We start from the raw sequence: 17,799 nt of genomic DNA on the forward strand, positions 1-17,799 counted from the left end.
AAATAAAGTTCAAGTCAAATCATTAAATAATCTCTATTTTGTCTGCACCTGTTTAATAGCATACAATAGCTACGCCCCTAGAAGCCTCTATAGCACTTGAGTAGGAGTCTGTATACCTAAAAAAAAAATTCGATTTTGTGATTTCTCTTGTGATTTTTTTCCCTGGACCTATGAGAAGCTACTCTGTTAAGGAGAACCCGATCGGTTCAGCAGTTAGCAAGATCACTCAGTACAAACAAACATCCTGCTACTTTATTATAAGAATAATATTTAAAAAATAGTCCCCAATATAATGAAAATGAAATTGGCAATACATACGGATTTCTTTATTGATATGCTTGATTACACAATTGATAGGACTAACCATAAGTCATATACAGATAAGTTTTCATACATTTTGAATAAAATTTTACAGACAACCATAGACTTCCAAGCTATTTTTTTTTTGGGGGGGGGGTAAAAAATTTTAAGGGGGCGGGGTAATTAGTATTAAAAATGCGCGCGAAGCGCGCAAAAATTTTTTTTATTAGAGATTTTTTATTTTGGGGGGGGGGAAATACCCCCTCCTAAATGGTTGGGGGTGCCATAGGTAGGGGTAAATTTTAAATGGGGGGGGGGGTAATCGCCCCAGTACCCCCCCCCCTTGGACGTCTATGCAGACAACCTTAATAATTATAGAGAAGCTATGCTATTAAACATTAACCTTACCTGTAAATACACACTAGATAAGGCTGCAAGGTAGCCAGGATCGAGTAGAATAGAACCTAAAAGAAAATAATTAATTTCATTAGATTTAAATGTATCAAAATATAAGTAGGGGGAGAGGAGATATGCAACCACAACTAACTTCATCTAATAAATTTGAAGCTTCAATAACTTTTAAAATGTAAATCAGGGAAGCTAGTTTATAATTCTAATTTGTGTTAAAAAATAAAATATCTAACTTTCAAAATACAAGTGTTCATTATTGCAAGTGTTATTAGTAGGTACAAACTTTAAATTTTTGATTATCAATATTAATATATAAACAGTTTAACTCTTAAATACAAATCTTTTGTCAATATAATGGATATAGTAAATGATAGCTAATAGCAATTAGAAATTTTTTTATTTTACAAGACCTAAACTTATAAGAAAAATTTTTATTATCATAATTATGTATTAACATTTACTTCTTTAGTACTATAATAGATATAGTAAATGATAGCTTACTCCCACATATAAAAAAGTTTTTTCAAAATAACCTAAAATGTATAAAAGCTTGACTTCTAAATACTAATTTTATTCTACAGTATCTATGCAGCATAACCTAATTCTAAATACTTCATCTATAAAAGTAAGCTTTAATTTTGAATGATAATTTAATAAAAAAAAGAAAATAGTTTTTTTCATATAAAAATGGCAAATATTAAAATTTATATATATCAATGTATTTTAAACACCCCCCCCCCCCTGCTGATATTGTCTCTTGCTAAAAAAATCCCATCCAGTTTACTTTTAACATCCAACTAAACTCAAGGTTGATCATATTATTTTCTTCTTTTTTTTAGCAACATTTTCTGCCTTTATAGATCTACAAATTTCTTTATTTTTACCTATCTTTTAATATGTAAATTAAATTAATATGATTTATGTCATTTAGACTGATGAGGGTGCAATGTCCACCGAAATATATTTCAATAAATAGCTGGGAAGTATCAAGACTTTTTCACTTAGTGAATTTATCATTTAAATTTGAAGAATTAAAGTCGGACCTGATAGTTATCTGTATTATACATCTATACTTATATTTTTTTATGGTTAAGGGTTGAAATATTTAGTCTTACCTTTTTCTGTTCTGTAAAGTTACTAAGGAAGAATCTTGAAAGCAGGATAGACCTGAAATAAATAAAATATAAGGATGACAACATACTTAAAAGCGAAGGACAAACGACAATTAACACTTGTAGAGTGTCAGAACTTAATGAACTTAATATTAAGTCTTTACAAAAATGTAAGTGATTTGTTGCAAATACAGAACACTGTTTAAGGACATACTGACGTTTTTAGGACTTGATTATATAGAGGATTTGCTTATAAATGTATTGTACAGACTTTCTGGTAACAACGATTATAGAGTTGCTTCATTTTCTAGACGTACCTAACTGTTATAGGAATCAGATTGCAAAGTTTGAAATGAATAGGACAATTCTAATCTGTTTAGATTAACGAGAAAGCAGACCGTTACGGACGGACAATATTTCCAACGGCTGTAATTTTCTTAGTTTTGAAACTAGAAGAAATTTTTTTGCAGAAAATGTTTTTCTTTATGTAAATTTTATATTTGAAATATAAATTTCAGCGGCCGCAGCTGTACTTGGCAGCTGCCAACCGCCGCAGTCGGCGGGAAAAAAGCTTAAGTTTAAAAATTGAAGTCTCTAAGTCAAATATTGCAGCCACAGGAGGATATTTTAGTATTTTGGTAAGATAAAATGCTTTGTTTGAGTCAAAAAATATTTTTGCTCTTTACCTGGATGACCCTGCCAGGTTTGCTGGCATCCTGTGCCCGCCAGGATGGAGATATTCAAAAAATTCCAACTCTCAGTTATGTGTCATACCCACACTTAAAAAGTCACGTAGTTTGGGATCTTTATCTTTATCACACACAGAAAATGAGATAGAAAAACCAAAAGGGTTAAAGTAGGAAATTCTTAGGGGTAAGATCATAGACGTCCAAGCTTTTTTTTTGGGGGGGGGTAAAAAATTTAAGGGGGGGGGTAATATGGCGCGCGAAGCGTGCCGAAATTTTTTTTTACCCCCCCAAAATTTTTACCCCGGGGGTAAAATTTGATTGGGGGGGTAATTACCTCCCCTGAAGTTTGTTGAGGGGGGGGGGTAAATTTAGTTTAACCCCCCCAAAATTTTCCCCCGGGTGAAATTTTTGAGGGGGGTAATTTAAATTTTATTCAATATTTAGTATTAAAAATTGTTTGGGGGGGTAAATACCCCCTCCTAAATGGTTGGGGGTGCCAACAGCACCCCCAGGGTAGGGGTAAAAATTTAAATGGGAGGGTAATCGCCCCATTACCCCCCCCTTGGACGTATATGGGTAAGATATAAATCTGTTGAGTAATTATTGAAAAAATCTGTTTTGTTAAACCCCGTTGAATCAAAACTTAGAACTTTGGGAGCTCGTCACGAATGGGTCAAATTAGATTTAAGCAAGTAGAAAATAATATTTCACCTTATTGGCCTTACAATTTTCATTTAAGTCCATATTCTAGGAAAGCCTAAATAAAATAAAATTATAGGGTATTTTATAGTATAAAGGGATGAAAAAACGCATAGATAATCATAAATGAGTATAGAATAAAATCCGATCCAATTACCAAAAACCTATTTTATTTAATTTGAACAGAAAAAAACATTCAACAAATATAAAATAAATAATAAAATCATTAATTATTTCTGCATAAAAACTAGTCTGCTAAATAAGAATTGGCATATTAGGAAATAATTCAAAGTTAAAAATGAGTTTAAACAATAAAAAACGTGAAAACACTGACGCACCTGTAAAAAAGTCCCATGCAGATTGACAATATAGAGATAGGCCAAAGAAAAGTAGGTCATAGGCCGCAGCAACAAACCTGCAAAAATATTTTTTTTATTTTTAGGACTAGTTCTCAATTTAGAGGACATACACAAAAGCGAAGTACTGAAACGGCAAGACATTAACACTTGCATATATAAATGTATATGAGTTGAAACAAAATTGTAAGTACATTTGTTGAAAAACTGCTTGATATTTTAAATCATTTAATTAAAAAACAAGGATGACAACATCCATAAAAGCGTAGGAAATTTCTTGTATATAGTGTCAGAAATGAATAATCAAAATCTAAATATATAAGAGTCGAGGCAAAATTGCAAGTAAATTTGTTGAAAAACTGCTTAACCCTTAACGGTCGGGGGGGGGGCGTTGAACGCCCCCCCATCCGGTTTTTTCTATCTCATTTTCTGTGTGTGAAAGATAAAGAGCCCAAACTGCTTGACTTTCTAAGTATGGGTATGACACATAACTGAGAGTTGGAATTTTTTGAATATCTCCATCCTGGCGGGCACAGGATGCCAGCAAACCTGACAGGGTCATCCAGGTAAAGAGCAAAAATATTTTTTTGACTAAAACAAAGCATTTTGTCATAGCAAAATACTAAAAATTCCTCTAGTAGTACATCCTTATATGAAATACAGGTGTTCAAGTCACTTTCAGGTTCCAGGTATGATCCTGCAGGTCCTGATCCTCCAGGTCTCCAGAAATCTTTAAAAGGCTCCTGTGGCCCTAATTTTTTACTTAGAGACTTCAAATTTTAAACTTAAGCTTTTCTTACATGTCTACATAACGTATTAAAATTTTCCCGCCGACCGCCGACTGCGGCGGCTGGCAGCTGCCAAGTACAGCTGCGGCCGCTGAAATTTATATTTTGATATTTCTAATGTAAAATTTACATAAAGATAAACATTTTCTGGAAAAAAAAATTTCTTCTAGCTTCAAAAATAAGAAAATTACAGCCGTTTGAAATTTTTAAGTAAAAAATGACCTAAAAACAAAGGTTGTTAAATAAAAGGGTGAAGGAAGCGAAAATTGACTTGGACTTATAAAAGGTCGGAAAATCATTATCAAACAGGGGACTTGCACAAAAAAATTTAGCCCTCTAGCTCTAATAGGAACTGAGATAATAAGGGGGGGCGTTGAACGCCCCCCCCCCCCCCCGACCGATTAAGGTGCGGCAAGGGGCCCGACTGTAAAGGGTTAATACAAGATAATGTTTATGGACTTCGCTTATAATATTGTACTTTGTTGTCCCAGGAATCAATATACCAAAAATCAGATCAATCGGATAATTAGATCACATAAAAAGCTATCCGTTTCGGACGGACCAAGCCTAAAATCTTCACTTTTAAAAAGATGCTAGTATGAAAGAAATTATTGCAATACAAACTAGATCGAAATTTAAATAAAATATTCACATCAATTAAATAAAATCAATTGATAAAGATGCTAAAAGTATATAAATATGAAATAACATCATAGCAATTTGACAGATCGAATCATATTTTCTATAATAACTGAAAATAAGCTTATATCACAAAACCTATACATGTTTATCAGGTGTCATCATAAAATTAATTTGCCCCCCAAATATTATACCTTATTCTACAAGAAGTTACAGCCTTCTATTATTAATAACAGTTGAAAAATTAACTTTTCCACATATCGTTACAGACTGACTGACAGAAGAAACAGACGGAGGAACAGACATAGTGAATAGAGTAGCTTAGCTACAAAAAAGAAGCATAGCCAGAACATATGCAAATATGTTGTAAATATGAAGCAATCTTACCCAACTGAGGAGGATATCAACATAAAGCCATTATTAATCTGCAAACAGAAGAAAAAGAACACAAGCAAATAATATATCAAAGCTATGAAAAAATGGAATACCACGCAGGCTAAGTAGAATCAACAACCTTAAATTACTTATAATGTAATTATAAGAAAAACATGTAATAAAAGGGAATATAGAATAATGAAGGGAAATAATAAAATAATAATATTTAATAAGAGCAATTATATAAACAAAAATTTTAAAAATAATCAATTAATAATAATTCAAAGGGTATGAAGATAATTTATAACATGCATAAAATAATGAAAACATAAATTAAAACAAAAACGACAAATAAAGTTTAGGAAATAAAAAATAAGATTAAGAAGGCTATATAGTTAAAAATCAAGTCTAGAATGCTAAAACCATGCTAAATTAAAACATGATATATGTCATGCAAAGTAAAGCACAAAATATTAATCATAATGTAAAAAATCAGAAGGCAAAATTAAAAAAAAACATAGAAAGTAAAGTACAAATTTTAACCATAATGAAAAAAAATTAGAAGTCAAATTTTTAAAAATATACAAGTAAAGCACAAAATATTAAACATAATGAAAAACAAATTAGAAGGCAAATTAAAAAAAAAAAAAAACATAGAAAACACGTAAATAGAATGACCAAATAATGAACAGATATTCATGAACATCATAAAAAATATAAAGTTTAATTTAAACGATAATATAATACTAACATAAAAACTAAAGTTAAAATTGTTTAATATTGAAACATTAACTGTTTATGCACTACTGAATTATAAAATCAAAAACCTCCCTATTTATAAAAAAAATTTGAAACGAGGGAATGGTTGTGAGTTTGAATACTCCAGAAATAATCAGGCGGTCAATTTAATTAGGAAAAAATAGATTTATCAATGTAGATGCTCAATTGGACACTATAATTCGACCAACTTAGAAAGTAATTTCCAGTGTGGCTTCAAACCGATTAATATCTGCTGGATTATATCCCGGTTATAAGCCATATTGAAAAATTATGTATTGTATCGTATTATATACAGTTTTCTACGAATATAAAAATGTACAATCATGATATAAAAAGCTGTTTTTAATCTTATAATAGTACATTTGTATATCCGCCGAAAGCTGTTTATAATACAATACAATAAATGATTCTTCTAACAGACGAAGATTTTATTTTTATTTTATCTAAATTACAAGCAACAGAATTTTGTAGGTTAAAATTTCTCAAAGCAAAGTTTTATTTTAGAAACTATTTACTTTTAACTATTTGTAGACTTATTTTTTCAATGAAACTAAAAAGAAACTGTAATTTTGTACAAACTTATGTATATTGTAAAACAATAATGTGGTCAAATTGTTCCTTCGCTGTGTTCCTATTAGCCCAATAATGATTGAGGATCAAAACCTGCATTATTTATTGCAGGACACAACGTCCATTAAAACCCGCAAAGTGTCGCATTAGTAAAAGTTACCAATTCTAATATATCGAATATGAAGGCTCTTTTGTCTGTATCCTAAGCTCTCAATAAACAATTAACTGATTAAGTTTTTCCTATTTTGGAGAAGATTCACATAGATCCCAGGAAGGTTTTTGGCTATTTCATTTTTAGATTCAAGCCTTGTTACGGTTTTAGCCTAGTTTTATCCACCTTTGCCACTTCAGTGGTAAGGGGCCCCTCCACTAGTACACAGAAAAGAATTAGCAAAAATGTTTGCTCATATTATAGAACACCCAACTTGGCGTGCAGGTAGTAATAATGTTAGCAGCTACTCTATAAGTGTGCGTGTCCATCTTACATTTTGTTCTTCGGTAATGTGAGAATAACATTTTTAGGGACACAACTGAATTTTATTTTTACTTTTTGTCATGAATATGTAAAGACTCTAGGGGGCTAGGTGTCGCTTCGGGTACTAGACCTCTCTCCACGCACCTTGGAACATACCTACAATACATAAAACCATTATTACAACAATTTTTTAAAGAGAAGCTTTTCTATAATTAGGGTCGGTCGGTCCGTCCGTCCATCCGTACGTCCGTAACGGATAGCTTTTTTTCACTAATTTAGGCATGTTAGAATTGTCCTATTCATTTCAAACTTTGCATGGTGATTCCTGTAGTAGTTAGGTAAGATTTAGAAAGCAAAGCAACTCTATAATCATTACCAGAATGTCCGTACGTCAATTTTAAACATGTTGATTTTTTTACTTTTTTAACAACAAATTTTTATGTGATCTAATAATCCGATTGATCTGGTTTTTGGTGTACTGATTCCTGGGACAACAAAGTACAATAATAATAAACGAAGAAACCCTATAATCAAGTCCCAAAAATGTAAGTATGTCCATAAACATTATTCTGTATCAATCAGATTTTCAACAATTTTACGTACAATTTTGCTTCGACTCTTATACATTTATATTCTGATTATTCTGACACTATACAAGTTATAATGTCCGTTTGTCCTACCGTTTCAGTGCTTCGCTTTTATGGATGCTGTCATCCTTATTTATTCAATATTTTGTATCTACCAAAATAGTAATGTGGGTATATTAATTTTATCTCCGTCGACCTATCCCTGTATGCTAGAAAGAAGAGGACTATGGAAATTGAATTATTCTACACTTTCTTTTTTCCTGAAACATCTATAAGGTTCCAATGGCAGAATTTAGTAAATGAGAGGTATAGATAATATTTCTGGATCTTTATTGTATACCGTCCTAGCACCTACTATCTATCTTTCTTTTTATATGTATATATATATCTATATCTATGTAAGTACAGAGATCTAAAGGAATTAAACAATGGCTGATAAATTGATGTACATCTGCAATGATAAACAAAATCACCCCTTCTGTAGATAATAATTTGTGGTTGAAATTTTTGGGTACTCAACTTAATGAACCAACTAAAGTCAATAAAAGTCCACAAAGTTGTTAAGCCAACAAATGAGAAAACGTTAAAAAACTTTGGGGACTTGTGTAATAAACAGCCCAATGTCCCCTCCCTCCCTGATGTAAGTATGTATAGTTATAGAATGACATATGAACTAGCACCCGCAGGGCTATTAATCTAACCATTGACAACCTTCATGAAAGTGTGCATACAAAATTTATAATAGTAAAAATAAAATGGTTTCATCTTGAATGGTGCAGCTACCTTAAAAAGAGGCCTACACGGAAGCATTCATCTAAAGAAGAACCTTATCGGTTCAGCTGTTAATGAGAACCGACACACAGAGAGACAGATAGACATCCTCTTACTTTTTTATACGGATAGATAGGTAAAAACACAGCCCACTTCCAATGAAATATAATTATTTTAGTTACACTGAGAAGACCTATTTTAAAGACACGGCTAGGCGCTAAAACCACTTGTATGGAATACAGTATTACCAGAGTTTCTTAGATAGTATGAACCCAAGAGGTAGATGTAGTGGGTTGTATTCACCCCCTGGCAAAATTAAGGGAGGTGGAAACACCCCCAAGGAATCCACTCCCTACACAACCTCCTTTCATCCCCCTATCCGTCTGTCTGTCTATCTGTTGTCTGTTTGTCTGTCTGTATGTATGTCTGTCTGTCTGTGTGTATGTCTGTCTTTCTGTATGTATGTACGTCTGTCTGTATGTCAGTCTGTCTGTTTGTATGTCTGTCTGTTTGTATGTCTGTATGTATGTCTGTATGTATGTCTGTCTGTATGTCTGTCTGTCTGTATGTCTGTCTATCCATCTTTCCATTTGTTCCTCTATTTGTCTGTCTATCTGTCTGTTCGTCTGGTTGTCCGTCCGTGTTGTCATTCTACGTAAATATGCCTCTATTGTCCTAATCATAAGTTTAGCTTGTTCATATTCCTTGATTCCACCATCATTAATTAAAATTATTTATTATACCCATGGATCTTTAGGGATGGGACAATGGAGGGCAAATTAACCTTCCCCTAATTTCAAATATCTTGATTTTTATCTTTTTTCAATTACATGTCCTACAAACTTAATTTATAAAATATTGAATCCTTGGACGATTAGTAATAAGCTTAGAACCTACAATATTGTACTTAAAATATTATACATTTCTACATCTTAATTCACTATTTTATGCTGTAATTGTAATCAACAGTAGAAGAAAAAAGTTTAATTTTACTACAGGATAATTAGAAGACAAACCAGTTTTCTTCAGTTGGTCTATCTTCTTCTAATCTTTAATTGCATACATATATTTAATTAACATAAGCATTACTAAGAAGTAATATTACTCTAATAAAAGTATATATTTTATGAAAAACAAGGAAGTCAACATTCATAAGTAGGAAAGCACACTACATGTAACAAAATTTATCCGTCACTTAATGTGACAGATAAACGGACAAATTTTCACATTTCTCCAGGGAGTAAGGGAGGGGACAATGGATCGAATATTCAATCTTTAGGAGTCTCAGACTTTGGGGACTGGCTTAAAGGGAATGTGCAAGAATTTAGCAGTTTCTGACTGAGTTTGGGGACTTGCGCAAGAAATGCCGTTACTCGCTATGTTAGTTTTGAATATATATAGTTTTGCAGACAGAGAGTAGTTCAAATATAAATACACGGCCCCCCTCCCATACTATATTTCACTCCCTTCATCCCCACCTTCTTTTTAAAAGTAGACGAGAAAGGGAAATGGAGAAGGGAGGTGGGGGAAATAAACAGGATAAAAAGGGGCAGGAAGGCATGTGGTTCATATACTTGCCCATCCAGCTACATGCCTGCCTGCCCCTTTTTTCCGTGTTCACATCACTTGCCCCCAAATCTCTTTTCTCTTTCCCTGTCATCTGAAGAGATCCAGGGAGATATTTCTAGTAATTAATTACAGAATGGTTATATCAGTCTGTAATACTGGTAATCTTATTTTCAAATGATTGCTTTTTTCTTGGAACTTTTTTCTTAGTTTATGGTTTTCTAGATTTAATCAACAATCACTTTACAATTTCCACCATATTTTCGGGATTTTTCTGGTTTTCATGGCCTTTCTTCAAAAACTCTCAAATTGAATTAATTGCCCATTGTCCCCTCCCTTACTTCCTGCATTTCTCCTATACATTATAATGAGTGATATATTAGGAAAAGTGTATTTTAGAGTAAGCAAGCGAAAACTTATAAGAAGAAAAAGCTCTTATACATCTTTACTACCAACATAGAAATTCACGTTTAGGACAGACCGTCAGACAAAGTTAGTTATAAAGAAGGTTCTTAACAAAAAAAATTGAACACATAAATAATATCAATTCATTTCTTTCCCCCCCCGTTTCCTTTAGATAGATATTCATCCTTGCCTAACATCTTATACATATGATATAGTAATAGCCACGCCTTTAGCCTCTATGGGTAACTATACTCTAACAAAATAGATGAAAACCTGCCAGGAGTTACCTTATACTACCATGGAAAGAAAAATTAAATAGCTAAATTTATTGGGAGATTTTAGAGAAAATATTTGTCAGTGATATGGACGGTGGAACAGAGAAATAATAATCTAAAACTTCCAAACAAAAATGGATGAAAATATGTCTATAATCAAAAAAATTAAATTTTTTAAAAATACTAATATACAAATGGACCAATATAACCTATAACATGGAACAGACTTAGGGATCTAAAGGGATAAGACAATGACCAATAAATTGATGTACATCCCCAATAATAATACACAAATTACCCCTTCTGTGGATTACAATTAGTGATTAAAAAGGTTTGGACACTCAACTTAATTAATCAACCAGAGTTCAATAAAGTCCCCAAAGTTGTTAGAACAACGAATAAGAAAACATGACTATTATACTTTAGGGACTTTTGTAATAAACATTCTAAAGTCCCCTCCCTCCCGGGAACAGACTAGTACTACGGTATAGGCTACCTTTTTCAGCACATTTAAAGTGGGCGGGCTTTTTATTTGGACCGAAATTAATGATCGCTTAACCAAAAGGCGTACAATTACTTACAAATTTTGAAATCAAAATATTTTAGATCAAAATCTTTATTCAAATTTTGAATGGAAGTATATCCTACCTATAATACAAAGTAGAACGATGTCTGTCTGTCTTTTTGTTTGTCTGTTTGTTTGTAGCGAAGGATCTCGCTAATCGCTGAACCGATCGGGTTCTCCTTTACAAGGTAGCTTCTCATAGGTCATATTTTCTTGGGGGTTGGGACACCCCCAACCACCCCCCAAAAAAATGAAAAATACCCCCACCCCAAAAAACATTTTTTTTCTTTTCAAAACTAAAACTAAAATTAAAATAGTGGGGTCGACTAAACCCCCCCTCCCTCCTCCTCCCGCTAGTATTATATAAAATAGTAAGATTTGTTGTCTGTTAAGATCTCGTTAACCGATCAAGTTCTCCTTTTTAGTTCGTATTCACAAAAGACAATAGCTACCAGTCAAAAAAACCGTCCGTATACATTGTTAAAAGTGAAACTTTTCTCAAATCAGGGTTGGTCCGTCCTTCCGGTTGTTACAGTTAGCTCTTTCCGTTAATTTAAACAGGTTAGAATTGTCCTATATATTTTAAACTTTACATGATGATTCATATAACAGTTAGGTATGACTTAGTATACTGGTATCCAATTCAGCTGATTTTTGGAGTACTGTTTCCTATTAACAACAAGGTTCAATGTTATAAGCGAAGCATCTCTATAAAAAATGTATGTATGTCATTAAACAGTATCCTGTAATTAAAAAGTTTTGCAACAAATTTACTTACAATTTTCTTTAGATTTTAAATATTGTGTTTATTTCGTTCTGACACTCTAAAAGTTTTAATGTTCGTTTGTCCTACACCGTTTCATAGTTTCACTTTCATGGATTTTGTCATGCTTAAAAAAAAACGCGCCGTGACTCTTTAATTCTTATTTTCGTTTATCTTAATATCTGATTTTATAAGCTTCGTTTCAATGAATGTTATTATCCTTGCTTAATATTCTAATATTCGTGTATATAAAAAGACTTGTAGAAGAAGAATAGATGGTTCTAAAAAGGGAATGTTTTGGCAATACTAATTCAGTGTTAAGAAAAATAGGGCAAATACTCTTTAAACATTAGTGGATCACCAATAACATGCAATCTTGAAATATATTGAGTAAATGCTATTAAAAATCACGACTGTAATGAAACACGTATCACATCAACTCGTCGCACGTTCGAATCTCGGTTCAAATTGAGTTATTACTAAAGTTATACCTATTTCTGGTATGTCAAAAATGCATTATTTTTGTAACGAGAAGCCCTTACCTGGAAACATGTGCACATGAGTTCAGAAAAAGTTCGTGTGATAAAAGGGTTGATTGTCACAAGAGCTGCTCATAGCTTGCATTAAGGTTTTGAAGAGGGTGTTTACTGTTAGTACAATAGCGATATTAAAGATATTACCAAGAATTTTGCTTCGAGTTCTTTTTGTTCTACATTCTTTATGTAAATCAATCAATGACTTCGCTTCTTTTTAATCTATGTCGATAAAAATAGTAGCTGTGTTCAGGGGCGTCCAAGCTTTTTTATTAGGGGGGGGGGGTAAAAATTTTTTAAGGGAGGAGTAATTTGGTTTTACCCCCCCCCCCCCCCCCAAAAAAAAAAAAAAAAAAAAAAAAAAAAAAATTTACCCGGGGGGTAAAGTTTGCTTGCTGAAATTTGTTGGCAGGGGTAAATTTTGTTTACCCCCCCCCCCCCTAAAAAAAATAGGGATGAATTTTAAATGGGGAGGGGGGATAAAATGATAAAATTTTGGGGAGGGGTAATCACCACTTTACCCCCCTTCACATGAAGAAAAAATGACAAACAAACGTTAATAATTTTTAAATTTATAAAAGCTGCTTTTTTGAAAACCATTTCTAAAAATTCTAATATAAATAGAACAGTAACAACAAGGATAAAACATCAATAAAAGCAAAGCTCTAAAATCAGACGGAAGGACACACGAACTTTAACACTAGAGTGTTAATTTTTAAGTCTAAGCATTTTTATGTAACTTTGTTGTAAAGTATCTTTTAATTGCAGGATATTTTTTGATGACATACTTACATTTTCAGAACTTTATTATAAAGGTGCGTCGCAGAGAGAGAGTAGCTAATGGGTTGTTTATTGCACTAGTCATCACAGTTTTACAATAACGTTTTCTTATTTGTTGGCTTAATATCTTTAGGGTTTTTACTGTATTTTAATTCGTTGGTTTATTAAGATGAGTGTCCAAACTTTTCATCCACTAATTTTAATCTACAGAAGGGGTAATTTTGTGTTTCACCATTGCACCAATACATCAATTTATCGGCCATTGTCTTAGCTCTCAGATCCCTGGGTGCGTCACCTATAACATTGTATCTTGTTGTTTTAGGTTGATAGGACAATTATTAAAGCTAATCGTTATAGATAGACGTTTGAACCGACCCTTACGTTAGAAATGCTTCGCTTTTAAAAAACAGATGTCCATTTATATTTGATAACATTCATTACTAAAATAAACAGGGACAATTATATACATTAGTAGCGCAACAAAAGCAAGAAAACGATAGAAAAGCAATGCTGTCATAGAGAGAGATAGGGGACAATGGGCTGTTTATTACACAAGTCCCTAAAGTTTTACAATAACGTTTTCTTATTCGTTGGCTTAGCAACTTTGGGGACTTTAACTGAATTTGATTGGTTGGTTTATTAAGTTGAGTGTTCAAACGTTTCAAATACTAATTTTAATCTACAAAAGGGGTAATTTGGTGTGTCATCAAAGGGGTTGTAATTAAATTTATCGGCCCTTTAGATCGCTGAGTACTATAGTATTATTTAACGAAATATATGGTGATATACGCTTAACGTCCACAGTAAGACAAGGAGTAGAAAGCATTTTAATTAAATATAAGAGATAAATTCATTCATGTGTTTCTGTGCATTGGGCTGTTTATTACAAAAGCCCCCAAAGTTTTATAATAACGTTTTCTTAATTGTTGGCTTATAACTATAGGGACTTTTAATGAATTTTGATTTATTGGTTCTATAAGTTAAGTGTCCACGTTACAAACATTAATTGTAATCTACAGAAGGGGTAATTTTATGTACATCAATTAATCAGCTATTGTCCCTGGTTTCTGTATATGTGTGTACGCATAATCATAGAGTAGCTCCGTTACTACAAAAAAAAGTGTTAATAAATGATTTGATTTGGAACAATTTTTTACATTTTTAAATTGTCATAATGACCCGCCCCCCCCCCCCTCCCTCATTCTTTCCCTACCCTTTCATGAAGCTTTCATAGAAGCGTTTTTGGAAAATAGAGAAAAAAAATCCAAAAAAAGTTAGGGACGTCCAAGCAAGGGTGGAGGGGGGGGGGGGCTGGGTGTTATACCCCTCTGAAAACCACCAATGCTTTCAAATTCAGGTAAAGTATGGACATTTTCAAACCAAAAATACTCCCCCAAAGAAACTTATTTTGGTTTATTACCCTCACGCCCCAATGTAATTTACCCCAGGGTGCAAATTCTTTTGAGGGGTAAACTATTTCTGTGAACTTTAAAGAAATCTAAAGATAAATTGAATAAACACTTTAATAAAAATCCCCCCCCCCCCTTAAACACAATCTCCCCTGGGTATTAAAATCTAAAAATGCCAGTCCCCCCTCCCCCCATTTTAAGTTATGGGTCATAAATTACATTAAAGTGTCGACGCCCATATTATACTGGAAAAAAGAACCAACCAAAAAATTAGGATTTTATTTCAAGAAGAAAATTATATTTTTATAGCTCATTAAATATCTTTTTTTTGTACAGATTTTACAATTTTTGATAGATAGATATTTAGATAAAAAAAAAGATAGATAGAGAATGTATAACTAGCTATTAAGCTAGAAAGATAGATGGAGAAAAATGGATATTAAGTTTAATGGATAGATAGATTTATAAATATATAGACATATTTCAAAATTTGTAGGGAGTTAAATGAGAAGAAAATAGACAGTGAAATGTAACTTGACAAAGTGTCTTTAAATGTGACGTCATAAAAATAAGGGATTTTCTATCTCTTTTTTAGGGGTTTTCTTTCCCACTTGTCCTCTCATCTCCCTCATTTTTATGACGTCACATGGCTGATTTTTAGGACACTTTGTCCAGTTACCAGTGAAATAGCAAATCAGAATTATTAAAGATATAAAGACAGAAAGTTAGGGAGGTCGACAGGTTGTTGTTAAAATGATTTATTCATCTTATGGAAAAAATCATATATGATAAGATAATAAAAATACAAACAATTAATCAAAATGCAAATATAGATAGCAAATAGTTATTACATTAAGTTAGTAACAATGTGTAACAATCTCACAGTGGGTTAGATAGTTTCAAAATGATAAATATGATAAGTAAATATTGAGATTATTAGCCACATAATGTTATAACATAAATGACACATAAGTTATATAATACTTAACAACATGATATAATAATTGTTAAATGATAGAAGTTAATGTTTTTGTTGCAGTTAAATTCATATTTCATATTTATTGTAGATATTTATCCACTATTGTCACTTTTTACACTATATACATGATCCACACAGAAAATATCAATGCTTCTCAATGCTGAACTCTTCTGCAGTATTACCATGACTTTGAATTTGAAGAGGAAAGTGTCAGGAAAGCATCAATTAAGAAACCCAATATCAAAAACAGATAGGTAGAATGTAGATATGCATTAAAATTATTTTTCCAATGTACCCTATAACCCTACTGGGCTACCCAGTACCCAGTATAACCTAACCTCACCTGACTAAAAAAAATTAAACAATTAGGGGGAGATCTAAGCTCAACAAGGCACTTTGAGGGATATTGCCGAAATGTTTTAGGTTGATTAACAAAAACAAAGTAAAAGAAAGGACTTCTGTAGACAAATTAAAAGACAAAAAAAACTGTAGAGATAGATAGCTAGATAAATATAAAAAATAATGTCATGTATTAAAAGGTTCCTAATGTTCTAAAATTAAATGTGCCGTGGCTCATTTTAGAAAATTTTAGCAACTCTGTAACCGATTTGTTTTATTTTTTCGTAACTTAAAAAAGAACTTTTGACAATTTAATTTTAAAAAATATGTTTTTTCAATACAGATTTTTTAATAATTAAACGGTATATTAAGACAATTGACAATAAATTTAAAAAAAACATTCTTAATGATAAAAACAAAATTACCACTGTAAATTAAAATTATTGGAAGAAAAGTGTATTACTTATGAATATAATTATCATTGTTTGTGTATTATTCACTATTTTATAGTGTATTTACTATTTTTATTATTACTGCTCTACTTATGGATATAATTATCATTGTTTGTGTATTATTCACTATTTCCCCTGTGTATTTTTGACTCTTTCAACCAAACATTTAGAAAAAACAAGGATGACAACATCCATAAGTAGCGAAGCACAAACAATTAAATAAGAATTTAGATATTAGTTGTCAAAAGCATGTATATTAGGAAAAAATCACGAAACCTTTTCAACATTTGATTTTTAATTTCTTAATATTTATATTTCAGTACTATGATAAACTGACTGATGGTTAAAGTAAATTACATAGTGGATGCTCAAAACAACGGGAAATTTAATATTGATATGTTTAACTACAAAAATTTAAAAAAAAACGGACCATAAACACCAAAGATATGAGGAAAAATGTAAAAAATATAAAAATAGCCAAAAACCTGAAAAAAGGCAATTCTGACCGTCATAGTTGTTTTCTTATAATGATAGAAAATTTAATTTTGATATCTTTAACTGAAAAAAATTTGAAAACCGGACCATAAACACCATAGGTATGGAATAAAATGTGAAAAATTCAAAAATAGCCTAAAACCTTCTTAAAGACAGTCTGACCGTCATAGTTGTTTTCTTAAATCGACAGGAAATTCAATTTTGATGTCTTTAACTGAAAAAAATTTGGAAATCGGACCATAAACACCAAAGGTATGGAAGAAAATGTGAAAAATACAAAAATAGCCTAAAACCTGCTTAAAGACAGTCTGACCGTCATAGTTGTTTTCTTAAATCGACAGGAAATTCAATTTTGATATCTTTAACTGAAAAAATTTTGGAAATCGGACCATAAACACCAAAGATATGGAGAAAAATGTGAAAAATACAAAAATAGCCTAAAACCTGCTAAAAAGCGGTCCGACCGCCATTGATGTTTTATAGTTAATTGTGCTCCTTAATAATAGGAATGTTGTCAAAAAATTTCAGCCTTTTATCTTTTATAGGAGCCGAGAAATTTACGTTTCCCCCAAACTAAGACGGACGGACAGACGGACAGACGGACGGACAGACGGACGGACAGACGGACATTTCAAATTATAGAGTAGCTTCGCTACTAATAAGACGTTCCTTCGAAACAGCATAAG

The 17,799-nt window shown here is 32.0% G+C and overlaps 1 protein-coding gene and 1 long non-coding RNA gene across 2 annotated transcripts in view; one reads left to right on the forward strand and one right to left on the reverse strand.

The window, feature by feature from the left end:
• Positions 1 to 17,799, forward strand: part of LOC145304256 (E3 ubiquitin-protein ligase RNF25) — a 119,315-nt gene that overhangs the window by 43,202 nt on the left and 58,314 nt on the right. The gene's annotated exons all lie outside the window — the stretch shown is intronic.
• On the reverse strand, positions 1,835 to 3,627 carry LOC145303956 (uncharacterized). The gene is made up of 3 exons (XR_013873880.1): positions 3,550 to 3,627; positions 3,224 to 3,269; positions 1,835 to 1,878 (listed from the first exon to the last, which is right to left on the reverse strand). It is a non-coding gene; the product is annotated as an uncharacterized LOC145303956 (long non-coding RNA).

The sequence above is a fragment of the Acartia tonsa genome, chromosome 13 (genome assembly GCF_053477335.1).
Source record: "Acartia tonsa isolate MP-2025a chromosome 13, ASM5347733v1, whole genome shotgun sequence".
NCBI classification, from domain to species: Eukaryota; Metazoa; Arthropoda; class Copepoda; order Calanoida; family Acartiidae; genus Acartia; species Acartia tonsa.